At 40.1% G+C, this 27087-nt stretch overlaps 2 long non-coding RNA genes across 3 annotated transcripts; one reads left to right on the top strand and one right to left on the bottom strand.

Moving 5' to 3' along the window:
* Positions 1–957: 957 nt before the first annotated feature.
* LOC118689685 (uncharacterized) lies at positions 958–15060 on the bottom strand. 2 transcript variants are annotated; one of them, XR_004980664.2, is made up of 5 exons: positions 14695–15060; positions 13538–13688; positions 13167–13273; positions 4904–4998; positions 958–3153 (listed from the first exon to the last, which is right to left on the bottom strand). It is a non-coding gene; the product is annotated as an uncharacterized LOC118689685 (long non-coding RNA). The 2 variants fall into 2 exon arrangements; XR_008508534.1 differs by having other exon boundaries at positions 958–3059.
* A 134-nt stretch (positions 15061–15194) lies between these two features.
* LOC118689788 (uncharacterized) lies at positions 15195–24231 on the top strand. The gene is made up of 2 exons (XR_004980682.2): positions 15195–15286; positions 21939–24231. It is a non-coding gene; the product is annotated as an uncharacterized LOC118689788 (long non-coding RNA).
* The last annotated feature ends 2856 nt before the right edge of the window (positions 24232–27087 follow it).

The raw sequence follows: 27087 nt of genomic DNA, 5'->3' as shown, positions 1-27087 counted from the left end.
TAGCTTTTGTTTTCAATCTTTAGATTACATCCTTAAGCAGGGTTTTAGCTGCACTGAAGTTCAGCACTGCCCACGCTGCCCTTCAGACACAGGGTGTAGGCATGCCAGACTCTGCTTCCAGCAGGAGGCTTTGAATTGCCAAGCTCACAGGGAGCAGTATCCACCTCTCCTCACTCCTGTGGTCCATGCCCTTCACCCAGTTTTCTTTTTCATAGCTCCATTTCTCTCCACATCTCCAGATTCCTACAGGCCTTCAGTTGCTTATGCGCCCCTTTTTCCCACAATGTCCCCAAGAACCAGACAATCCTGCAGGACAAGCCTTGGCTGCTTTTCTCCAAGGAAGTTTAACTGCAGCATATCAGCAGAATCAGAGAAACATGAGGTACTCAGAGTCAAAGACAACACACTGCAGAGAGGACATTGCCCTTGAGGCAGGAGGCTCCCCCAGCAGCAGAGGTGTGTGAGCTCTCACCAACTCAAAGCTGATTCTAAGCAAGCAAAAGTGCAAATTATTCCCTTTTAAATCATAGTATGTGACGGTTTACCAGCTTGAAGAAACCTAGGCTGGCTTAGGGTTCTGTGTAGACAAACAACACTGGTTTCATAAGCTTAACGAGTTTAAACCTCATGAACTCATGAGCTGCAGTCGACTTTTATCTTAGAATCATTTGACTCTGAAGCTTGAATAGTAAAGAAGTAGTATAGTTATGGACCTGAAACTTTCAGGCTTTGCACATATCAGATTTATGAGCTAAAGTAAATTAAATTAGATGAATGCTTTTGTTACAGCAGCTTCTTTATAGAAGTTGTTTCCCTGATAGAGACTGAGTGGATGGATGGTGGTTTCAGAGAGGTAAATGCAAACCATCATCTTGCTGTTCATGGAAAAAAAGTAGTCCTTTGTTACCAGCACCTTGGAAATGAAGTAATAAAACAAAGAACACAGAGGTATTTGATGGCTGTTCTGGATTCATTAGGCTTGTGATTCAGCTTTTAAATTCAGGGTAGCAATTGTCTTGTAAGAAAGATACAATACAGGTAATAAATGACAGACAATCTTAAAACATTTATAATCTTAATAATCAAAACACAGGGAGAGAGACAGGAAATCAATACATTACTTTTAGAAATAGCATCAAGAACAATGATCTGAGGGAGAATAATAAGAGGAAACCGAGAAGATAAAGCACTCTAGGGTAATTTTAGACAGAAAGGCGACAATAACAATCTTCTAATGTAGCAAGGGAGCTACAGTGAGCTGATCTGGGTAGCTACAAGTTATAAATAGTATGAAACAATAGAGACTAAGAAACATCAGAACTTTTCAAGCTGAGGGAGAGAAAAGAAAACTGAGCAGCTGTTTTATTTGTGTTGCCCCCAGATGAAGGGAGGAAGGAACAATGAATCTGACTCCATGTTCTAGAAGGCTAATTTATTATTTTATGATACTATAATATATTAAAGAATACTAAACTATACTATACTAAAGACTACAGAAAGGATACTTACAGAATGTTAAAAAGGTAGTAATGAAAACTTGTGACTCTTTCCAGACTCCTGACACAGCTTGGCCTTGATTGGCCAATGAGTGAAAACAACTCACACCAGAAACCAATAAAACAATCACCTGTGGTAAACAATCTCCAAACACATTCCACATGTGAACACAACACAGGAGAAGAAAATGAGATAAGAATTTGTTTCCCTTTTTATCTGAGGCTTTTCAGTTTCCCAGGAGAAAAATCCTGGGCAAAGGGATTTTTCAGAAAATGTGAATGGGACAAGCAGTCCCATATAGCTATTTGTGCAGTAACTAATACTCATGTGAGTGGGACACTACTATTTTTCTCATCCGTGTTTACAAGTGTCCCTCTCACTACATGTCAGAGTTAGAAAGACCAGAGCTGAAGCAAAACCTTACCTAAAAGCAGGGTTACTGTCATAAAGCCACAGGGCAAGATCAGAAAATTTGTAATTGAGCATTCCTTTCCACAACTCCTGTTGCCATGATGTTGATGGAAATGATGGATGAGCTCCATGACTGGCTCATCTTTGAGAAGAACCATTCGGGTCTAATAAGTTGTTCCATTTTTTTAGAAACAGAGTCATTTCACAGGGATTACTTTTTTCTCTTCCTGGGAATATTTTACCAGATTATGATACCCTCTGGTATCATTTGCTTTAATCAAGCATAAAGGTACAACAGGTGCAGACATTTCTACTACTCTGCAATACACAAAGAGAAGTTACAAACAAGAGGACATGAGAAAGAAGAGATGCAGGAGAGGCAATGGTAGCCAAAATAAGAGCCATACTGTAATACTTCTTGTGACTTAAGAATTCTTCAGTATTCCAGTAGCTCAAACTCAGGCAATCCCATCTCCCAACACATTTAATGACTTGCCCAAATCAGCACCTGGACATTTCACAGAAACCCTTTATTTAGCTTATGGAAACCTATTTATAGCAATCACTGTAACCATCCAGTTTTCAGACCTTTCATGGATATTTCATTACATTCTCTGTTTCCAAAATGAGTCATTCTTCCTGCAGAGTAATTTTTGAAGATGACATTACAATATGTAGAGATAATGCAATATTTTCCTCCATACAGACATTTTCTCATTTAATTTCTTATTCCATTTCAGAGAAGATTATAAAAATGTATAATGGCATATCTATTGTTCATGGGTCATCAGCTGCTTTAATCAGCAGAGTTTCAGTTCAGTTACAAGTTCTAATGAGATTTTTCCACTGAAACTGATGCCTTGAGAGGCTACCTAGAACAGAGGCTAGACAGTGTTAAAGGAATAAAGCAGGGATTTATTAAAGGCTTTCAAAGGATACACCTTGAGCAGCACAAGAGCCTGGCCGTGGCTACACCCAAGATGGACCCTGGGTCATGAGTTTTCGCACATTTATAAGTTTTGGTCCATTTCCATCTTGGGGTTAATTGTCCAATTTCAGCTCCAGGTAATGCAGTCCCATCCTCCCAGTTTGCTCTCCTCAATTTGATGTTGTTTGCACTTTTTGGGCCTGAGGCTGCAACGGTTCTGGGGCTGGAAAAGGATTGTTCTGTGTGACTGAGCTGTGAGGAGAACCTGCCAACACTTTATATGGAGTTCAGAGTTATGAACTAATGCAGTACAGAATCTGGAAAATATGAAAGCAAAAACTTAAGGCATCAAAACTAGTGGAATTATACAGATAGACATTCGATTAAGTTTTGCCCAATTACACAATCACCTGTAAGCAAGAAATTATTTCTTTATTTTTAAACACTTAGAGAAACAACAATTCATTTCATTACATAAAAAAGATTAGGGGAGTATAAATAGGAGGAGCACTGAAACATTATCACATATGTGAATACAGTAATCTAAAGGGGTAGGCAGAATTCTTTTGTATCAACTAGATCAAACTTTTAAAAATCCCTTGTGAATCACTGGGCAGTTTTCCCCCCAAAAGCAGGGGAGGACAGCACCTTCTAGACCAGTTTGGTCTAAATCTCAGAGTTCAGTAAACATAAATTTGAAATATTTTAATAAAACAAGGTCACTATATTGTGATATTTCCCTGTATTTTACACATGAGGGGAGAGAGGAGGTAAAGGACATGATCGAAGTTTCAGTTTTGCCACTACCACAATTGGCATTTATTTATGTGCCTAAAAGAACTGTGGCCTTCCTCCCAGCTTTCCAGGAGGCATTCAGGAAAACTCGTAAATCTGTGACTACCCAAACAGCACAGACATGCAGGATGCTCCTCACAGATCACTGCCAGATCATAATTTGCAAGTGTTGATTAAAGAGTAATCTTGGCTATTTTTAAATCTAGAAAACAGGCCTAACAAGGACAGACAAACTATTCTGTATTTGGAAACTTAGTTGCTGATAATGAGTTTGGCTTCCTTTGCCCTTGCTCTGTTCTGACCCTGATGATTCCATATTTTATCCTCATCTTCAAACTGAAAGACCAGGACAAGATGCACTTGATGTCTATGACTGAGCTCTTTAAATATTCTAACAAATTCTTGTCTTCTCTCTTGCATCTCCTCCTCCCTCTGCTCTCCTACAGGCAAGAAACAAAAATATCTCAACCAACTGAAAGCTCTATTCAACATCATCATAAAAATTTCAGTCAGAAACAATGCTCTGACAAAAGATTTTGTATACAATCCCTTCTGCTCTGCTACAGGAATAACTTTCACACTGATTTTCATGTAAATAATATGAAATATGAAAACTATAGAGGTAGTTTTTTTCTCGACTTTCTTTATCATCAGCTGGTACATTTTGTGACCAAGAAAAATAAAAACCCGCATTTTGTACAAACCCATGACATTTAGTTAGTTTCACTAACTAAAAGCAAACAGCAAAAGCAAACAGCCCCTGTTTTGTCCCCCAGAAATATATACATGTTTTAGTATATCTCTAGAAGAACCCACAGCATTCACTTCTGAAGTCAAAACTTCCAAAGTGCTAAGGCTCTTCTAAGTCAGCACAGCAGATGGTCTCAGCAGCCTTTAAAATAACCCCTGACCAATAATAAATTAGTTAATTGATAAATGTCCTACAATGTAGAAGACAACTTTAGCCAAGAGATCATCATTAGTCTTTCAGACTTATTTAGGAGATTATATTTAACATTTGCTAGGTTTAAATTTGACAATTCAAGATTCCAACACGTCCCACCACTGTATGTATTTTATATTCAAATAATATTTACAATAATGTAGTAGGTTTTTTTTTTTTTTAATCCTTATTTTCATTTTATGGATTGGGGGATTGGGTTGGTTCCTCAAGGCATGTTAGTATGTGTATTTGTCTTCTACTGAGGTTAATCTGAGTTTTTACAGATATGAGTGTCCTTAGAGAAGGACAGATATAGAAAAATTACTTACTCATTACTTCATCTTGTCCTTAAGTAGCATCTCTGTGTCTGTATTCAGCTACTCCAACTGGCCAGAACCTGAAATGACTTGGTTTGGATGAATGCCTGTGAAAAATGGACAAAATCAACCTTTGTTTACTGTTCCAGCACTGGTTTTAGTTGCAACCAGTATGTCCTACACCACAGCAGTAAAAAGCTTTAGATTTCTTGATGGTGGAAAATCCTGATCTCTTGCAAGAAAATGCTTTTAGCAGCCTATGAGAGACTGAACCCCCCCCAGTAATTATGGACAGTTGTGTGTTAGGTGAGATCCCACGGAAGCAGCCACTCACTATTTGTAAACAAGCTGTACAATGAAGGGGTCTGTGCTTGAGTATCTTGCTCTTTCATGGACCTAACAGTGCAGTTAAACAAAAAACCACTAGCCCTAAGAGCAGATTTCCCATGTAATCAAATATTTCCCTATAGTTCATCTGACATTTGTCTAGTATGTAGAGTAAAATCATACTTAGAGTAAAAAGAATACAGCATGTTCTGTGTTCTCTCTCTTCATGAGGAGTCTTCATGAAATCCTACAAAAACTATTGCAAATTCTGCAAAAGCAGAGAGGGAAAAGGGTGCAAGAGCTGCTCCCCTTGCAAGCATGGAGTTTCTGAAATACCACAGTTCCTTTGCAGCAGTCCATTTTCACAGTGTTTATTGTGTTTAAATAGTTCCTGAAACATTGGTAGCACAATGCCTCATCTCAGTGCTTTCACCTAGAAATCTTAAATCTTGCATTTCCTTACAGAGTGTATCATATAGGACCAATTACTAGTTTTATAGTACTTTCACCTGTAAAAATCTAATGAAAGACAAATTCAAAGTATATTCTTCAGTAACATAGCATCATTCTCTCTAATCTCCAAATTGAAAGAAGTGAGACTGTCACATTTTAGCAAAGCAGAAATTGGAAGCATAGTGGAGATAAGAAACCTCTGCTCCAAAGCTGAGGAGAAATCAACAAACCAAGGTTTTTCAGGAGAACCTCATCCTCAAAAGGGTGAAAAAAAAGTTAAACTTCAGAGTTTCATTTCATCTTCTAAGTTTGGGCGTAGCTTTTGAGGCAATCTGAATGCAACCTCTGAGGATGCAAAGTTCACAGACGTGACTGCAGAAGTGTATTAAAAGGTCAGTTATATTTGCTTTTGCACATAAATGGAAATTATTCCCCCATGTATTTACTGGGCTCTTTGACAACATTATGGAATCGATCTGGTCAGTCAGAAGATTATTCAGTATCTTTCAGTGTATCATATGCTTCCCTCAAAGCCATTGCAAAATGGAGAGAGATTTCTGGATTAAGTATCTGAAGACACAGGAAATTTCTTCAAATAACCTTATTCAATAGCTTCCCGGTGATCCCATCCTTACTGTGGCTCTGATTGCTTCTCTCTCCTATCAGATGGGTACTGAAGATAAAGCTGTGCTCAGTCACAGAAGTGGGCTTATTATTTCAGCTCTTATTCTGACAAAATGAACAATACTGCCATGAACCTTCCAGCTAAGCCAGGCCTGGTAAAACATCAAGATGCATCCACCGAACTTCACACCTCTTGACATTTACGTGGGACAGCAAAAAATTGCAGGTCTGCTGCCCCAGGCCACTCAAAGGTACTTATTTGCAAAAGATAATTCTGTAGGCAAGGAACTGCATGCCTCAAAATCACTGTCTTTTCAGGTTTTGGGCTTGTCATTTTACAAAAGATACAATCCCAATGGAATTTCCGCATACTGCAATTCTTATACAAGAGAAATATCAAAATTATCAAAATGGTATTGAAGCAGCTTATCTGCCAATTTGGCTCAAAGTTGCAAATTATAATAAGGAAGGTCAAATAGTTGTAAATTATAATAAGGAAGGTCAATTTTTTCTCTCTGCTACCATGCACTTCAACAGGACTAGGGCTGTAACAGAACAGGATTTGTGCCACTTGCAATAAATGATGGCCAAATCTCACTTCTCTTAAGTAGGTTTCATTTCAAGTAAATAAAAACTCCCAAATCAATCCTGGCAGTTTTGCATTACAGCATTCAGTGAACACATTACCTCCACCTTATTAAATAATAACACCAATCACACCCAAGAAATGTCTGGACAAAGTTTTCCTTCACCTTACCCATAAGGAGGAGGTTTTGCTCTCCACCATTTGAATCTGAGAGCAACTTAGTACCAAGGTGTTTCTTAAAGCAAGTTCTGTTACTCATGTTGAAATATTTTAAGAATCTGCCTTTAATTTATTGCTGGAAGAAGCAAGACTGTTGAACCTTAAAGCTTTTGCACATTGTAAAAGCTCATAAAGCCTTGAGAGCTTTGTCCACAGACCCCACAAAAAGTGTGACTCATTGAATACTATTCTTTTCTCAGTATGCAATAAAGAGAAATATTATTATAGAAGCATACAAACTATTAAGAGACTGTTTTTCTTTGAAGTTTAGACATAGCAAGGGAATAATAATTTGGACAAACAGCAGTATTTACAATTTCTTTGAATTGGGGCCACACATCATATCATGGCAAATATGTGGTTACTATGTAGTATTCCAATTTCTCAAAATAGCTCTGACATCCGTGAGTTTGCTGAGATCTAATATCTTATTGTTTTTGGTTCAGGAGTGACTTGAACCCTAAAGCAATTTTAAGAGCACAAACAATGGAGCAGTTTCCTTGCCTTAAGGCTCTCACTTCCGTGCCTCATATTAGATCTTTACATTCATCCTCAAAAAGGTCCTACAGTTCTCAAAAAATGTTCCTGGTTGGATTTGTCAAAAGCCTTCAGCACAGACTCATTTGTTCCCACTAGAATTTGTGGCAAGAGCTTGGTAAAACCCACTAGAGCAGACAGGTGTAACAAGTTGTACATTACATGACTGCTGCTGCACTTACCAGCTGTGCTCTGAGAACTTAAATCATGCAAGAAATCGTTCACCAGTGTTCATGTTAGTCCAGACTACAGAGAGAAAAGAATTATTCCCAAAATGTCCGAAAGATGAGATTTGAGGCACAATCAGCTGTAACAAAATGTTCTAGACTGGCACTAGGTTTGTGGCAGATATTTCCTACAGAGAAAAACTGCTCTTTTTCTGAAGCTATTAGGAAGACCAGGAAGTACCTTCCTACAAAAAATAAAACGGAATTGGTTCTTTCATATGTAGCAATCAGAGGAGAAATGTACATACAATTAGAAACAATGCAGTACCTTTTAACTTGAGCTATAATATGCAGCCCAAAATGTGAGCGTTTAAAGCCATGCCCAAATACATCAGTTTCAGGCCTACTCTATTTAGGTTAAAGTCTGTTTCTTATGCCTGCAGCTAAGTAGCATTTTCAAATGTAGTAATAGTTCCATAAGACAAAATACCCAGTGCAAAAACACCCCACCCTCTGTGAAAAGAAGCATGATAAAGGTCTGTTGAAGAGCAGACAGCAGAAAATGGATGTGACTCTCTCTCTTTAGGACTTTCTTCATTTCCCAGGCTCCTGTAGTCAGCGAGGAAGAGAGGAGCCTTCATTGGCAGTCCTGCTAGGAAAATAATGAAAATATCACTAGTTGACTCCTGGAGTAAATTTTTTTCTCCAACAGCTGTTCACTGAAAAAAAAATTCAATTTGTGCTGCAGAGTTTAGATGAAAGATTGAAAAATGTGCATAATTTTGATTTTGTCTTCCCTACCTTCCTGGCACGGTGTGAATCCATACAACACCCACAGATCCTGACAAGAGGTGACCTTTCCCCTTATAAACAAAATATTGCCACAAGATTTTGCACTTCCTGTGTTTTCATTCAGTACAAGAATACAGAAATCAAATGCAAAAAAAAGCCATTGCTGAAGCATGTTCTGAAAACTACCTGGGTTGAAGGAACAACTGTCACATTTTGCACACAATTCAGAAGGGCATTTGGGCTCCTGCAGTCACCAGTTGTATTTTAATCACTTCAAAACATGATATGCCTGAAACAACCATGCAAGAGCCGCATAACAGCCAGTAATTTTCCTCAGGTCGTGTCAGGCAAAAAGTACCAGTTTCTTTTCTCCCCATCTGATTTTATGCCATGTACTCAGAAAGTTGTCGTCTGGCCTTTCTGTCCCTGTGATATATTGCATCAGTCTGCTGGTTCCCACAAGTTCATATTTAAAGTGCTTCTGTTCACTTATGCCTGCCTTGTAAAAGGTCTCTTATGTTGTTTTTCTCCCCACCCCCTTCAAGAGCAATAAACATTCTGCTAAGGAAAGGCTTTAGCATCAATCAGATTTCAGTGCTGATTAGAGGGGAGGTACTCTGGCTGCATTTGAAATGGGCCTCTTTTGACTGTTTTTGCTTCTAAAATTAGCCGGGCCATTTCCTGAGAGAAGCCTTGGGATAGATGCAGACACCCCCCCACACACTCCTCCCTTCCCCCCACCCCAGCCACCACACTGGAGCTGCGTCAGAAAGCACAGGGAGAGAGCTGCAGAGCTGCTCAGAGTGGCTAAGAAAGCTAGGAAGCTGCTCTCCTCCTGGCTGGCAGTGGGGCTGTGGAGAGCCCTGGCTGCCAAACCCAACCTGCAGGTCACTGTTTCAAACACTGAGTGTCTGAGGCACCAAGGGAAGGCCTGAAATTGCAGCCAAGGACAAAACCCTGCTCAGCTCCAGCCCCTGCAGAGCCAGGGCTGTTATTATTTATGCCAGGACTTGTTCTCCCTTTGGTTTGCTGCTCAGCAGTCACATTTCTGTGACAGCATTTCTGCCAACAGCAAGGTCTGCATTTCCCGGGGATGCCCTGGGTGCAATACTGCAGAAAGGCAAAGACAGCAATTCCTAAAAATGTTTCCTGCCCCCATGCACAAAAGGATGCTCTCCCTGATTTTCTGGGGACTGTTGAATTCAGCCCATTTACTCAGTTCTGTGAAATTCAATAGCGTAAGTTTTGGACCTGGGCACAAAAGTTCCAATACTCACATTGTAAGTAATGCATGTATCTACACCAGAATCTGTGCAGGCCCTATTTAGATAGGTTTACATCCTGATAGCAGGACAAAGATAAAAATATGTTACAGTTACTTTTGCAAGACATGCAGGTCTGTCTTTGCTGGGGCTTGCTTTCTCCCACAAGCCAGCCCCTCTTACGAAACAAGACACAAACATTTGCTTCAGGTCATAGTGATGTGAGTCTCATGCAAGGGATTTAATAGAAAACATTCCCTTTTAAAATAAAGAACTGGAAAAACATGTCCTGTTATGGAGAGCTCTGGAGTGGTGGGCTGAGCATGGATATTTAGACTAAATGCAGTTTCTGACAACAACTCAGAAGAAGACAAGTAAGACAGTGACTCCTTTTGAGGTTCTCCTCTAGCAGTTTTTATCAAAAGCAATCAAGTTGTAACAGAATAGGAGGTATATCTAAAATAAGCATATAGATTCTTTATCTAACATGTACTGTATCAATAGAGAAGATCTTCAGTAACTGAATGAAGGCTTTTAAGCAAAAGAGACTCAGCCTGAGTTTCCAGGGAACCAATACTATAAATCCTAGGCATCCCTTTGAAGTAGGGTAACTTGGCAATGCTGTGAGAAGCACCTTCAGGTTTTTAGGCAAAGTTTGGGATGAAAGAAGGAGGCAGAAAATCACTTGCTCTTCTGTTTCTTTCTTCTTCCTAACACAATAATTAAAATATTTGAATTTTAACTTTAAGGATTTTTTTTAAGATCAAAATTAGGATCAGAAAGAGAGGAGGGAGCATCCCTTTGCAGCTTTGTTATTGTCTTTATGCACCTGAGGTTTGATTTACACAAATTAATATTTAAATGCAAGCACATGTAACAGTCAAAACCAGTTTAATTTTTTTTTAAATTACTCACACCTACATATGCAATAGGAATATTCCCACTCCTATATTTCAAATATATATTTCAATAGTAATATGCAATGCTAATATTCATACTGCTTCTGCTCTTGTTCTGAGTTTGTTGACCCAAAAATGGCAATGGGAGGAAATAAAAATGAATAACAAAAGGTAAAATTTTACTTTCAGGAGCTTCATTAGATTTTATTCCCACAATTACATAAACACATGGGAACTAGTGCTGCTGCAGACTGATTTCACACCACTGAGTGCAGGGGAGATAAACTCATCGATGCCATCTGAGATTTTTGCACACTGTTATTAACTTCTTTTGCTAAATTTATACCACATCTTTTGTGCCATGTCTATTAAGCCTTAACTGGAGCCTTTCAGAGGCCACTGCACTATCAGCAAGAAAGGACTCCTTCTGAATGCACCTATTCAAAATAAACTTTAAAAAATAGAATTTTCCAGTCTTTTCAGGAAAGTGGCTAACTGATATTTCCAAATTCATATTATAGGTTCATAACTCAGGTAATTTTTTTTCCTGCTGAAATGAAATAAAAATTGGAAGTTGTCATAACAGTTTTTTGGCAGATGCACTAAGGATAGAGTGAGCTAAACCTTCCACTTCAGCAACAGAAACTACAACTCAAGCACTCACAGCTAAGCTCCACTTCCAATTCCTCAAGAGCTCTAAGGTAGACATTAGTTTGAAGTCTGCGAATGGCATTTGAAACCCTTGTATTTTTCCATATCCAAAGCTAAACTTTGCAAAAGGAATGTTGTTTTGGACAGAAAACAAGTGAAACACATGTGAGCTATGCGTACCAATGCAAATAGGATTATTGCACTTGAAATGTCACTAAAAGCCATTTTTCTGTTCAAAACAGCTATGGAATAATGAAAGTTCCTGGTGTTTGTTGGACATACAGGTGTTCAAACCCAGAACGGATGTTGAGAAACAATGCAGTGATTGGCAAGCAATTATGCTTTTCTGTGTCAGCAGATATCTTATCTTGCCACAAGACTTTTTTCATTTTGGTTTGTATCTTTTTTATTGGTGGGACGAGAGCCTTTCATAAGTGATAACATATCAAAACCATATCAATGTTTATGCAGTATCTTAAATGCAAATTAAAGGTTGACGAAAAAAAAATTTTATCAAACTGCCCACCAAGATAGTGATATTGACAATTGTAGGCCAGATTTTTTTTATCTATGTGAATACACTGACATAACTATTTAAGAACATAAAATGCAACATCTGCTCATGAGAGTCATAAATAATCAACAAAATAAAGATTAAAAAAGAGAAAATTGCATTAAAAACCCCAAAGAAAACCAGAAAGCAATTAGTTGCACATCTTGAGGCAAAAATGGGATGCTGTTACCAGAGTGAATTTTTTTCAATCCTGTTAAGGATTTAGACAGTGTTTTAACTATAGGCATGACTGCTCTCTTCTATAATTTGTAGGTGTCAAGGACTTGTAGAAAGAAAAAGATGCAAGCAAATGGATCATGAGACAGTTGATACAACTGAACATGAGCACAAACATCCTTATTTAATGAATTTCCAAAAATAAAATATAAGGGTGATTTCAGTCTAATTGAGTTAATATTAACTTCTAAGAGTTTGTGATTAATTTAATGTACTCTCTAAATCACTGCATATAAGACTTCTCTACACCAGAAGGTGTACTGCCAGCAGCTTCCATATTATGATTTGCTCCAATTGCAATTAAAAACTCTTTTTTTTTTCTCTTTATGCTTAAAGCCAAACCATGTTATGCTCTGTAAATTAGAAAGTAATTATAAACAGCACTCAGCTTCTTGTAGCCTAGAACAGGCAAATCCCACATGCTACAGCAATGCCTTGTGGAGACTGGGCATGAGAATATCTAGCAGGTACTGAGCAGCAGCTGAGTGCAGTCCTGGCTTCACCCAGACCCAGTCCTGTTCTGTGCAGTGATTCTCCCCACTGCTGTCAGTGAAGAGATACAGGTCCAAAAGCAGGACATCATGTAAAATGTGTGTCGCCAAGGAAGACACCCAAAATGGCTGAGGGCAGTGATTTTCAGAGAAACTCATGGCATCCAACTCCATTAATGAATCTGAGAGTTTAGGTCTGTACCTTTTAGTCACGTCTTTTAGTCTATCTTTTAGTCTAACCTCCAGTGAAATCTTCACTCCTACAACACTGAGGGGGAACTTAGTGTCCAAAACACATCAAGAAGATGGAAACACCTACAAGTGGTCTATCCAATCCCCAGTGTAGTATCACAAAGGGTGACAATGTGTGCAGAGTCCAGAGAATGCCTGATGAGCATGATCCCACAATTTCTGCTCCAAACAAGAACAGGATTCTTCTTCTTTTCTTCTAAAGATGTGCAGAGTGATGGTGCTTACCTCTTCCATAACCTCCTCGTGGTTAAAGGATTCTCCAAGGAAGAAAGCAAAAATAATCTAATTTTTCATTGGGAGTAGCATAACAGAAGGGGCAGATGTACCTTCATCTAGATAAAGGCAGAAAATAAGAGCTCAATAAAAACCCAGAAATACTGTCCACCCTAGCAAAGTAGCTTCTACAAGCAAAGTGCCTTCTACATCAATTTCTGCTGGCTCCAGTTTCTGCATTTTCCAATAACCACAATAAATTACAGTGTAGCCAGCTTAGAATAGGCAGGTACAGCAAAATATGAAAATATGAACAGCAAACAGCTAGAGAGGATCCATTGCTATCAGCTCTGTTTTCTCTTAGTTTAGGACAAAATACTCACTGGTCAGGGTGTTCTGAAGGCACTTATAAACCAGAAGTAGCTTCAACTCAGGAGAATATCCAGACCTGGTGCTCCCCCACATGGATGAGGGGAAAGGAAAAGTCCTTCTCTGCAGCAAGCTCATCCTCCCAGGCTCCTGATATGTCCAGTTCTACAAGGCATCCAAGAAATGGGGTTCTCAAGTTTAAAAACCTGTTACTGCATGTTTTACCCTCTAAGAAATAAAAGTGCAAAAGCATACGTTAGGACTGGATTAATTAATTAGTCCTTCATGCAAAGCAGATTAGTCTATTTTGTAATTTTGAAGTAGTCTTTGCCCCTGTAAATATTACTCAACTGTTTTTCTTCAACCTCTTTCTATTTGGAACTCATAAAATTGATGTATTTTGCTAGGCCATCCTCCAGAAGAAAAAAATGTCAGGAAAGCAGTGACAAGAGAAACAAAGAATAAATTTAGATAAATATGAGGAATGGGAACAGTATATAGAAGATTTTTTTATTCATTCAATAGATGGTTTAGCAGAAAAATGGTGACCTGAAACACTGAGAGCTTACAGTAAAATATAAAACCTCTTATAAATAATGGACTAAGAACAAAATGAACTGAAGCCCAGACTAAATTAAACATCTCACTTTTAATTCATTACTCTCTCAGAGCTGTTTTGAACTTAGTTTTGTTTACAGTGTGAAAGAAAACGTTGAAGGTATTTCTCACCCTCTACAGTTAAGATACCAGGCTCTCATATTTGAAAACGATTTAGAAATACAGTGAGCAGTTCCTCAAAGACAGGATCTAATCAAAAACATAAACTGTACACGCAGGCATGAACCTTTCTACATGTCTACATGAGCTGTTTATGTAAGAAATTTGTCTTTAGTAAGACTGTTAAAATGCACAGACTTTCAGAACTAAGAATGCGTCAAACTCTAGGGAAAAAGCATTCTTCATATGCTAAAATTTCAAATAGCTCATGAAAAGCCCTGTTATCCCTGCTTTTTAAGGGTTTGAATTGAGGTAAAAATCCTCCTTTCCCCATCGTTTGAGAGTTTTGAGAAAAACCACTTCTTTTCTGCTAATTTAGGGGATTAAATTGAAGGGAAGAAGGAGAGAAGACATTTATTTGCCCTTGTGTTGGCTGAAGTGAGCTGAGCCCCACCTGCGGCGTCAGTTTCGGGGTTCAGTTGCGGGAACCTGCAGCTCTGGCAGCGTTTGCAGGGTTGCAATCTGGCTGTCCCGCTGCATTTGAGGGTGCTTCTTCTGCCCGTGGCCCGGCCCGGAACGTTCCCGCTCGGGAGCGCTCCTGGCACGGCCTGGGCAGTTGCTGAGGCGGCCGGGGAATTTGAGCGCGGCCGGGCCGGCGCGGCAGTGGCGGAGCCGCTCTGCCGGTGCGAGCCGCCGTGCGGAGCCGAGGGCGGCTGGCGCCGGGCCGGCAAAGGGCGGCAGAGGCGGCGCGGGCGCTGCTGAGCCGGCCCGGCCAGCGTCGGCCGCTCTGTCCGCTCCGGGCGCGGGGCTCGGGCGCCGCCGGGGCTCCCCGGGGCCCGGTGCCGGCCCCGCCGGGCAGGGGGAGCGGGCGGGGAGGGTCTCCGGGGCGGCGCCGCCCCTGCGTGCCGGAGGAGGAGCCGCTTTCCTGCCGGGAGCCGCGCTCCGTCCGGGGCCGGCAGCGCGGGGCCGCGCCCGGGCTGCGAGCACCGCCGCTCTCTGGGTTCGCGTGGCCTCCCCGGTGTTTCCCGCCTGCGGAGCGGCGCCCGGTGAGGGGAGCTGGGGGACGCTTGTAGCTTGACAGCTTCGGAGTGTGCTTTTCCAAAAGGAAAAGGGGAAAACCCTAACACCCCAGGCTTTTTGTTTGTGGGCTTTGTTAGTATTGCTCTTTAACCGAGCCACAGCTTTAAATACTGACATGGGCACCTTCTAGAAACAGTGCTCAATACATTCTGCATTCTCTAATGAGAACTTAGGGCTCTAGAGAACTAATTTCCGCATTGCTGAGCTAATGCAGGCCCAAACTGACAATGTCCGTGCATCTGATGTTCATTGATCTATTTGTGGTGTTCATTTCCTCGGGATGCAGAGTTGGGGCTTTTTGGGCCGACGGTGCCCCTCAGATCTCAAGGCTTGTTTAATCCTTGTACACGATTTTATGAAGAGACAGGCTGGGTGAGGACTTTCTTGTTACTGCACTAGGGAATGGAATGCGGCAGGTTCCTGCGATATCCCCATGGAAACTGGAATGCCCGAGGGTATCGGTGGGACGGTTCTGAGGGATGAATCTCGCTCCCGGGCGTTTGTAGTGTGGAAGCGTAGGACACGACAGAGCAGGGCCCGAGAGATAGACAGAGGGATAGGAACAGCCAGGTGTTTCGTGCTGGTAGCTGAGTTTGGTGTCGCTGATGTTTTCGGAGCCAGAGCAGATTGATTTGGTTCCGGTGCACCGGAACGGGATCCAGACCTTAGAAAGTGTCTCGGTTCGAGACAAACCGGGAGGAAATGCTTTAAAATGAATGGGTTTTTTCTGTTAAAAAGGCAGGTTTCAGTCATTTTTTAATAGGCTTTAAAGGAAAAATTTTTAAAGAAAAAGTGAAAAGACTTGTTTATTTAGTAAGTAGAGTGTATGTAGGTAAGAGAAAAAAAATAATTACTTAGGTAATAAATCTTCTGTTGTGGAGAAAAAGTCAGTAGATGTTGAGGTATTTTTGCAGCTGTGGTTTTGGTTTTTTTTGGAATTGGGGTGTGGCATGGGTTTTTTGGGTCGTGGCATGGGGTTTTCTGATGATAGCTTGGTTTTTTGGATTGGAGTAAAGTTGAATGGTTTTAGAAGAATAAGTTACCATTTGGGGAAATTTTTTTTTGGTTTAGCTAATAAATGCAAGGTTAGTTTTAAAAAAAAGTAAAACTTTTTTGGGTTTTTTTTTCTTGGTGTTAGACAATATAGCTGAAAGATAATTTGGGGGAGGATGTGAATATTGTATATAAATAGGTAAAATTACAAGCACAAAAATTTGAATGATTTTTAGTATCTACTACCACGTTTTCTACTAATACTATATCACAAGTAGTTCTAAAGCATGCATACCCATTGCCTATATATAGAAGTACTGTTTCAGAAGTCTTGTTAGGATGAATTTCAAAATGACAGATATTTTCACTGTGTCCAAACAAATGTCTTGAGCTATAATTGCATTACTTTCACAGATGAAGCCTTGTTCTCAGACAATACAAGATTCCAAATTAACATTTTGCCATTTTTCACCAGTTTGACAGCCCATTCTCTATGTTCAGAAAGATAGGGAATAGCTCCATCAGGATTCAGCCCTAATGCAATAATAGGAAATATCAAATGTGCTGAGGCATTGTGTATGGTTAACAAAAGAGCTGTGGCTGTGTTTGTAATGGGATCATAAGTAAAATTCACTCAGTTCCACCAGGATTGGAATTCTCTTTCACAATCAGTGGCACTGTCCCAAAGTATTTTCTGAATTTCAGCAGGAAAAGTGCCTTCTTCTCCTTCTCTTATAATTGAGGCAGCAACTGACTGCATCCACAGTTGTGCCTGGATACAGCTGAGAGCCAAAGAAAAGTTGTTTTGTGTAGCACCAAATGCATCAATTTCCAATTTGTGATAATTTACATTTACCTTTTCCCAATTTGGTAATATGTTTGATAACAACCACTGCTGTGTTCCCAAAGCCAATAAGGATGACTGCAGTGGTTGTTGTAATTTAGTCAAATGTAGGAAAGGCATTTCGTGCTGTTTTTGTGAGCCAGCAAAGGCTTTCTGAACATAAGGAAAGCCCCGTATCTCTCTTGAGGAAGACACCAAGGTTGTCACTATGGTGACATGATGAAGGAGAGAAAGTTAAAAGATGTGGACTCTAGCTGGCTCACAGAATGATGTGGCTCCTTGTTCACCTACTGAGAACTTTGTTTCTTTCTTATGACCAATGGGCAGTGAATGTGTTTGTTAAGTAAATCTAAATATCCTGTAAAACTATAAAGGCAAGGTGCTGCTGTAATAAATCTCTCTTAGGCACCCTCCTGATGGAGTCTTGGTGCTTGCGCCGTGTCGTACTCTCTAGCGGCATCTGGTGGCCGCCCGCGTGATTGCAACTGGACTGTAAAAAAGGAAAGAAAAAAGAGAGAAAAAAAAAAAAGTTGAAGGGTACCCTAAAAATGAGTGAAGGCAGCAAGGACGCTGCGGAGGTCTGGATCTAATTCAGAGATCTGATTCGAGGTGAGCTATTGGGAAAAATAATGGGAAATAATTTATCAAACGAGGAAAAGACTGTTTTGTCCACATGGAAAACTTTGTTGAGAAGAAAAAATGTTCAAGCTTCTGATTATGCTCTTTGTAGATTACTGATATGGTGTAAATCACAGGACTTTGAAGCTGATGCCGACACTGCCTTCAGTGTCCGGGCATGGAAAAATGTTGGGAAGAGACTATGGGAAGTGATATCTAAGGGGGATAAGATGGTTGTCGATTTGGCTACTACCTGGAGACTGTTGTATGAGGCATTGAAGGAATGGGAAGCAGAACAAGATAGAGGGGAGGAATTGGAGGAGCAGGAATTAGAGCAAGAAACTGAAGTAGAAGAACGGGAGGAAGATGAGGCTGAGCCTGTCAATGAATCTCCCCCTGAGGAGGCTGTTGCAGCTGCTGTGGAGCTTCCCCCAGGGTTTGCTATCAGGAGAATCAAACGGCAGGCTAAGACTGTTCCTCGGTATTTATCTCCAAAAGACTGTGTTAAACCTTTGTATACTTCACCTGCTCAGCAGTTAGTTGAACTGAGTACTAAACCAAAGTATCTTACGCCTGCACAGCAATTAGCAAAAATGAAGTTACAGAAGAAGCGAAGTGAAAAACAGGCTGGGTCATCGGCCCTTCTGTCTCTCCCTGGGCCACTTGCTCCCCCCTCACCCTCCCCCTCCCCTCGGTCGGCTGCTACTCCCCCACCCTCCCGTGGATCGGCTGCTCCCCCCCCCACCGCTTTCCCTTGAGCCATCCACCCCTCCTTAGAGTCATCTTCCTCCTCTCCACCCCTCTTGAGCCATCTGCCCCCGCCCCCCACCTGATCTGGTTGAACAAATGCAATCTTTAACATTGTGTCCTTCCTTGTCTAGTGATACTTCTGACGATGAACTGCCGGTTATAAATACACCTAAAAAGATGCAGGAGTCTGTTTCTGTTAGACCTCATAGCAGATGCAGGCCTGCTGTTTCTTGGACTCTGCCTCCCTGCCAGGTGGCTGTGACTCCTCAACACCCTTTGCTGTTTTGGGAGCATGTGAGAATGAAAGCAGCTGAAGTGGGAGATTGGAATTTGTTAGAGAAAATAGGTCCACCGAAAAGGATGGAGATGGCTGCTGCTGCTGCTTCTGGTGGGCCTGTGGCTTTTCCTGTTTTCAAAGCTGCTCCTAACTGAGGACAACAAGATAGCCATCAGGTTTTTGCATGAAGGGTTTTACAGGGCCTTCAGTCAAAAGTAGATCGGTATGATGTTAACTCTTCACAGGTGATGTAAGTGATTCATGTTCTAAATGCTGATGTACTTGCACCTTATGATATTGTTCACCTTGCTATGATTCTGTTTCAGCCAGTGCAGTATGGTGTATTTCAAGCTACCTGGAAACAAATGGTTGAAAGGGTAGCTCTGGACAATATGCAGTTACCTCAGCACGATCCACCTCACGGTGTTGATGCCTTGCTAGATAATGGACCATTCTCTAACCTGGATTTACAGGCAAGATGGGACCCCCTGGTTCTGGAACAGACCCAGCAGCTGGGTATGAGTGCCTTACTTGAAACAATGGAGATGGCAGCTCCTAAACCGAGGTATATTACCATCCAGCAAGGGGTGAAGGAACCTTTTCTGCAGTTTGTGGAGAGGGTTGCTGCAGCCCTTGAGAAGCAAGTAGAAGATGATGAGTTGAGGCAAATTTTATGCAGACAGCTAGCACGGGAAAATGCGAATGATGATTGTAGGAGAATTATTGATTCTTTACCAAGAGATCCCTCACTGTCTGATCTTGTAGTTGCTTGCTCAAAGGTCAGTTCAGTTGAATATAAACTGGCTTCTTTGGCAACAGTCATAAAGTCCTCACCCAGATGTTCTGCTTGTGAAGGATCATAGCATGTGAAGACCCAATGCCATCAAACTACTGGACAATATGCACTCTCTAGAGTAATTTGGACCAGTAAAGTGCCTTGTTATCGTTGTGGTAACTTTGGCCATACTGCTAAATTTTGTAAGTTAAGATCTTTTTCAGGTGGTCAAAAGTGCAGGGAAACTGGAAGAGGAACGTGAAGGGGCACGTGGAGACACAAATACCCCGACGACAACCACGAGCCCTGCCAGCACTGCAAAGCTCTCCATTTGTGTCCAATACACAGGAGCCACGAGAGGTGGTAGCTGATACAGTAACTATTTTGACAAGAGGTATATGTAAAGTGCCTCTTGATGCTTATGGTCCTATAGGCCAAGGTTTGAGTGCTTTTCTGATGGGAAGATCTAGTAGCACTATTCAAGGTATTAATTGTCCATTTGGGTCTTCTTAATTCTGATTATGTGGGACAAATTCAGGCTATAGTGTCTGTTCGTGAACCTCCTGTTGTTATTCAAAAAGGTACTTGTATTGCTCAACTTGTTCCTTTTATGAGTTGTGTTTCAACTGTAGTGGACTGGAGTCATGACACTGGAGGTTTTGGATCTACAGGATCACCTCAGGTTCTCTGGACTCCAAAGGTGACAGATGAGCGTCCAGTAATACAATGTTTGGTCACTGCTAAGGGATGTCACCCAGAAACTACAACAATATCAGGTTTACTTGACACAGGAGCAGATGTAATTATAATTTCACAGCATGTTTGGCCTCCAACATGGCCCCTCACTCAATCAACCTTTGGAATTTTTGGGTTAGGTGGGTCAACTGCTGGTGCTTCATCTGCTATTGTGATCACTGTAACACATCTGAAAGGCCAACAAGCTAATATTAGACCATATGTTACTAATGCTCAGTCTAATTTATGGGGACGTGATTGCTTAACCCAATGGGGTGTTACGATCACAATGGATTTTTAGTGGGGGCCACTGGGATGCAGGGCTTTAAACGTCTGGTTGTGTCCTTGACATGGCTGATAGATAAGCCTGTCTGGACTGATCAGTGGCCTCTGCCTATTGAAGAGCTTCTTGGCCTGCGAGGCTTAGTGAAAGAACAATTACTAGCTGGACATATTGAAAAATCATTTAGCCCATGGAATATACCAGTGTTTGTAATAAAAAAGAAATCTGGTAAATGAAGACTTTTGCACGATAAATGCTGTGATGGCCGCAATGGGTGCTTTACAATCAGGTCTCCCAAAACCTACAATGATTCCACAAGGATGAGAAATAATTGTCATTGATTTGAAAGATTGCTTTTTTACAATTCCATTGGCTGATCAGGATAAGGAAAAATTTGCCTTTACTGTACCTTCTTTAAATCATGAGGAACCAGCCCAAAGATATCAGTAGACGGTTTTGCCTCAAGGAATGATAAATTCTCCAAGTATTTGTCAATGGTTTGTGGCACAGGCTTTATATAAGGTCTGAGAGCAATTTAGCAATTGTTATTGCTATCGTTATACGGATGATATCTTGTTGGCGTCCGAAAATAAACAACAATTTTTGGCTCTCAAACAATGTGCTGTGAAAAATTTAGAAGCCTTTGGTTTGGTTATCACCCTGGAGAAACTTCAAAGACAGATGCCTTGGAGATATTTGGGCTTGATAATCACCAATACACAAATTGTGCCTCAACCTGTGAAACTGGACATTGATATTAAAACTGCTGTTGACATACAGAAATTGGTTGGTGCAATAGATTGTCTTAGGCCATACTTGGGGATAACCAATCATCAACTGCAACCTTTGTATGACTTACTATCAGGGATAGCTTCCTCTACCGATGAAAGACATTTAACTGCTGCGCCAGAAAGGCTGTAGAAGAAATTGAATTGGCCTTGACATCTAAATTTGTTACTAGGATAGATGTTTCTGCTGGTATGCAATTATTTATTTTGAGAGATGATGAAATACCATGTGGATTGTTGTGTCAATGGAATAATAAATGGGAAGATAAATTGCATATTTTGGAGTGGATATTTTTGTCTTTCGGGTCCCGAAAAACAGCTCCCGGCCTGTATGAGCTTTTTGCAGACATCATTATCAAAGGTCACAGATGCTGCCATGAGATCTTAGGCCATGATCCTGTAACTATTGTCATGCTGGTACAACAATGGTATTTTGAGTGGTGTTTTCAAAACAATCATGAGCTGCAATCTGCTTTATCTTCCTTTACAGGTCAAATAGCACATCATTTACTTTCTCATCCTATTTTGCATTTCACTAAGAGGATTCCTTTTCAGGGGAAACAACTTTGCTCTTCTGTGCCAGTGGAAGGTGCAACGGTTTTTACAGATGGATAAGGAAGAACTGGAAAAGCTGCTGTAGCCTGGAAGAAGGATGACCGCTGGGAATATGAAGTAATGGTTCAACAAGGGTCTCCTCAGTTAATTGAACTTTGTGCCATACTCTTGGCCTTTATCTTATTTCCTAGTTCCGTAAATAGAGTTACTGACTGTGTTTATGTTGCTAATTTAGTGAAGCAGTTGGATCAAGCTGTGTTGCATAATGTAAAGGAGAAACCATTATTTGTTATGTTGTTAAAATTGTGGATTGTTATTTGTAATCGAAAGCATTCTTATTATGCCTATCCATAGCCATACATCGCTACCTGGATTCTTTGTTGAAGGTAGCGCCTATGTGGATTCCCTTGTGGCTGCCTCAGCAGCAAAAACGGTGGCTAGTGTGTTACAGCAAGCTGTTCTATCTCACCAATTTTTTCATCAGGGTGCTCAGGCACTATGGCAGCAATTTGAATTACCACATAGTGAAGCAAAGTCAATTATTTCTTCTTGCCCTGATTGTCATATGTCTCATGTTTCACAACATTATGGTAGTAATCCTAGAGGCTTACTCCCTTTCCAAGAATGGCAAACAGATGTTACAAAAACGCCTGAATCTGGCCATTTAAAGTACGTTCACATTACAATTGACACCTTTTCTCATGCCATGGTTGCCGCAGCGTTGGCAGGTGAAACAGCTCAGGATGTTATTTATCATTTTTGCCACGCCTTTTCCATCTTAGGCGTTCCATCACATGTAAAGGCCCGTCATATGTTTCAAAGAAATTGCAAGTGTTTTTTCGTGCCTGGGGTGTTGGTCATTCTACTGGTATCCCTCATGCTTCAACCGGCCAAGCAGTTATTGAACATGCTCATGGTGTGTTGAAGCACCAGGTACAAAAACAAAAAGGGGGAATGCAGCGGGAGTCACCTCAAGTGAGATTAGACAAAGCCATTTAAACTTCTTGTGTCCTTTACCTGACTTACAAGTGTCTCCTCTATTCTACCATTTTTCATCTTTGAATTCAAAACAGCCAAACTTTAAGAAAGGTATTAAGGTATGGGTAAAAGATTTAGTCATGGGAAAGTGGACTGTCCCAGTGGAATTAGTAACATGGGGAAGAGGATACACATGTGTTTTAACAGAAAATGGCCCTCATTGGGTCTCTGCCCATTGTGTTAAACCTTATTTGGAGCATACAAAAAAGGACAGGATGGGGGGTTCTACAGTGAGAGCAAAATGAGTAGGTAATTGCATTGGTTATTAGGTGGATGGAAGCATGGACCCTCAAGGAATGTGTGGTAAAGATGGTAATTCAAGACAGAGTAAAGGTAGTTATAGGCTTACGCTGAAAATCCAAAATTTAAGTTGGTGGATGTTACTTTTGCTTCTTTTCCTTGAATTCTCTTACAGAGAGGTTGGTACTACTGAAAAGTGTGTCTTGTACAATTTCCTTTTGCAGGGCACTGACAGTCCCAAAATAGGGGAATTAGATGCATCTAAGGGAGAAGTGTTGCCTTTGCATAGGGGGTTGAATTAGTAACTGAAGTCCACAGTTTTAGCAACTGGTTGCCCATTATGATAGCAGCAACCAGTTGTAAAGTTAAATGGATGCTATTTGGTTCTAAGTGGTGACTAGGCAGATGACTTGGTCTCTGATTCTGTGTGGGAGAAAGTTATTTGATTAGAAGTGAAGGTGTCATTCTGCTACGAATGTTTCGTCGGGAAATTGCGAGGTCTGTAACAGTATTTAAAGATCTGTCTTTATGTACTTTGTTTGTATATGAACCTTAAGACTGTGAGGGTGTGTGTGTGTTGTGGAGTTGGTAGAAGTTGGTTATCTGTAAGTGAATGAAGAATGGATCCTCCATCTGCTTGAATTTTTGCAAGGGCCCTGCAGAAGTCCTTAGCAGTTGTATTTGTGGGTCAAATACAAAAAGGGGGAATTGTAGGAAAGACATTCTGTGCTGTTCTTGTGAGCCAGCAAAGGCTTCCTGATGATAAGGAAAGCCCCATATCTCTCCTGAGGAAGACACCGAGGTTGTCACCATGGAGATGTGATGAAGGACAGAAAGTTAAGGGATACAGACTCTAGCTGGCTCACAGAGTGATGTGGCACCTTGGTCACCCACTGAAAACTTTGTTTCATTCCTATAACCAATGGGCAGTGAATGTGTATGTTAAGTGAATGTAAATATCTTGAAAAAATATAAAAGCAATATATTGTTGTAATAAATCTCTCTTGCACCCTTCTGATGGAGTCGTGGTACTTTGTACTGTGTCGTGCTCTCTAACGACAATTTTCTTTTACACACTTTGAAGATTACAAACAACCGTTCATATGCACATGTTTGTTTCTATGCACATGTTACGAAGGAAACTTTAGGCAGCAATCTGTTCGGCAATGCAGAGATTTTCTCATCAATATGGAGAAGACTGCTTTTAGGACTCATGTGAGCAGCAGGGAGAGAGAGCTCTGCAGACCAGCTTTGCAGCTGCTTTGCAGCACCAAGCAAGTATTTACTTTTTTTGGGTTTCTGCCTTTTATGAAAGTATTTGGAAGTTGCGGACTCTGGTTTAGATACATCAAATTAAAAGGCTAAGATGGTTTACCATCCCATGTTATGTGGATGGAAATTATCTGAATGTGCTGCATTTCCTTGTATTATGTCTGAAGTATCTCACAATGTCTGGAAATGTATGCTGCTGAAATAAACTGTAGAGCTCTGAACAGGTCCATTTAATTTGTTCAAGAATCTCCCAGATCTTTGAAGCTGAGGTTGTTGAGGGTTAGCTTGCTCAAAATGTTTCTTCCTGATACTGCTTAGGAGTTGTGTTTCACAAAATGTCTTCCAAGCCAAATTGCTGATTTCCGTTAGTTTTTTTTTTTTTTTTAATTTTCCTCTCTATGAATGTTACAAATTCCATTCCACTATTACAGCCTCCAATATTCCCCTCCAAGGGAATATTTTACTCCAAGCAGTAAAATATTCCTGCTTGACTGTAATTTGGGCAGACACCTGTAATTTGAGCAATTATTCCAGGTGTAATATTTGTAAAGCAGGGTAAATAATTTGCATGGCTAGTGGATGCCAGGCACATACTTAAATAAGCTGCACCAATGCTTCTTCTTGAAAAAGCAGAATTGATCCACACTGAAATTACAGTGAGTGGTTAGGAGAGTCATTGTTTTGGTTTAGGGCAAATTTGGGAGAAAATGTCTAAAGCTTTTTTTTTTTTTTAGAAAACAGATTCAAGTGGATTTTGTTCTAATTGGTTTGGGAAAATATTTTCTTGTAGAAAAGATGAAAAAATTGTTTACTTAATAGGCAAAGTATTCACTAGTACAAAAAAATGAACAATATTGAAGAATAAAGCTTCTTGTTGCCTTGAAGAGATGACAAACTTAGAAAGATTTTTTGTGGGTTGTACTTTCGCTTACTTAGTTTTTTAATAGTTTGTCTGGCATTGGGAAATGTTGTGGCCTAGGCTAGTCTTGGTGTGCTATAGGTGCAAATTGTTGGTGCTCTTCTGGTTTTTCAGTTTAGAGTAGGTTCAAATAGTTCTAAGGAAAAAGGAAAACTATAGTTGAGGGAACTTCTCTGCTTCAGCTAGCTAAAAACTAACTAAAAGCAAAGGAGAGTGCTGTCTTGCTGTCTGTGTTGTAGTCTTGGAGCTGGAATGTGGAGGAGTGAGTGCAGTTTCAGAAACAAACTGTGTGCTTCTTCTTTCCCCCTCTTTTGCTCTCAGAGCCAGTCTTAAAGGTGTAAAATTTGTCTTTGAGCTAAACAGATGAATGGGGATACAATTCAGCATCACAAAGTCATCTAGGACATTCCACCCCATATCCCTATATCATCAGCTTACTACTACAATACATATTCTATCTCTACAAACATATATATTATACATACATGTATATATACAGTATATAGTAATATATACACAATGGTAGTAATATTTAGCAAATAGTGATATATACACATCATTCTTGCTTAACAATCAGATCTTTTTGAGGTATACATTGTGTTGTTTTATTTTTTTGTATTATTTATTATGTGCAATTTGGTTTCTGAGCCAAGACAATCCCACTAAAGGGTTTGTCTGTACTTGAGGCAGAATTAATCCAAATAGTTTTTCTTAATAAACTTTTGATATGTATTATTGGGACTTTGTTTATTGTATGTAAGGGTTTAGATTGGGTAAGGCATGTTTGCTTGGTGGAACTTTGGTTGTTAACTAACTAGGTAGCTTTTGCTAAATGTTGCTCTTATTTTTGGTAGATGTCTCATTTAATATTTTTAAGGTGGTTTTTACTAGTTTATTGTACTTTTCTATTTTGCTTGTAGTTGGTGTATAGTAGAGGATATGATATACTTACTTAATGCTATGTTTTCTAGCATAGGTGTTGATACCATTGTTCTTGAAATGAGTCCTATAATTTGATTTAATTTTTTAGGGGCACTATGCTTTTAAAGGACTTGGTTTTTAAGGCTTAGGATGGTGTTATGGGCTGTAGCGTGAGGCACAGCTCATAGAAACAAATAGCTAGGTTTCTAGCTATTTTGTGGTGGTTTTTACTATTGTAAGTACATAGTGCTTGCTTTGGTGGGTTGGAGGTAGTGTGATGTAGTTAATTTGCTAGGCTTCTTTATACTTATATTTGGACTACCCCTTACTGTACTATAGGGGTTTTAAGTGCCTGACTTGCTTGATCACAGCACACATCTTATAATCATGGATCATTTGAGAAATACTGTTTATGGTTAAATCTATTTTTTGGTCTTGTGCTTATTTATAAGTGGCATTTCTACCTTGATGACTTGAGGCATCATGGGCTTATTGAGCTAGGAATAACTTTTTTTTGTGTATGTTTATTTTTGACAGTTCTATTTTTGTATTTGATTTACTTGTTTATTGTTTTGGTGTTTTTTATTAGGTTTTTCTCTGGGCACATGGATATTTATATGGCGGATTTTTATAGGTAGCTTTTCTACTCTGGTAGCGATGTTTTTTTACTCTTTAGCAGCCTAAACTGGGTTTTTTAATGCTGTTAATTACTTTTAAAAATTTTTTTAGCTATCTCTATAGAGCATTTGTTACTATCTA

The sequence above is a fragment of the Molothrus ater genome, chromosome 9 (assembly GCF_012460135.2).
Source record: "Molothrus ater isolate BHLD 08-10-18 breed brown headed cowbird chromosome 9, BPBGC_Mater_1.1, whole genome shotgun sequence".
Taxonomy (NCBI): domain Eukaryota; kingdom Metazoa; phylum Chordata; class Aves; order Passeriformes; family Icteridae; genus Molothrus; species Molothrus ater.
This window is presented reverse-complemented; position numbering and strand designations above follow the sequence as displayed.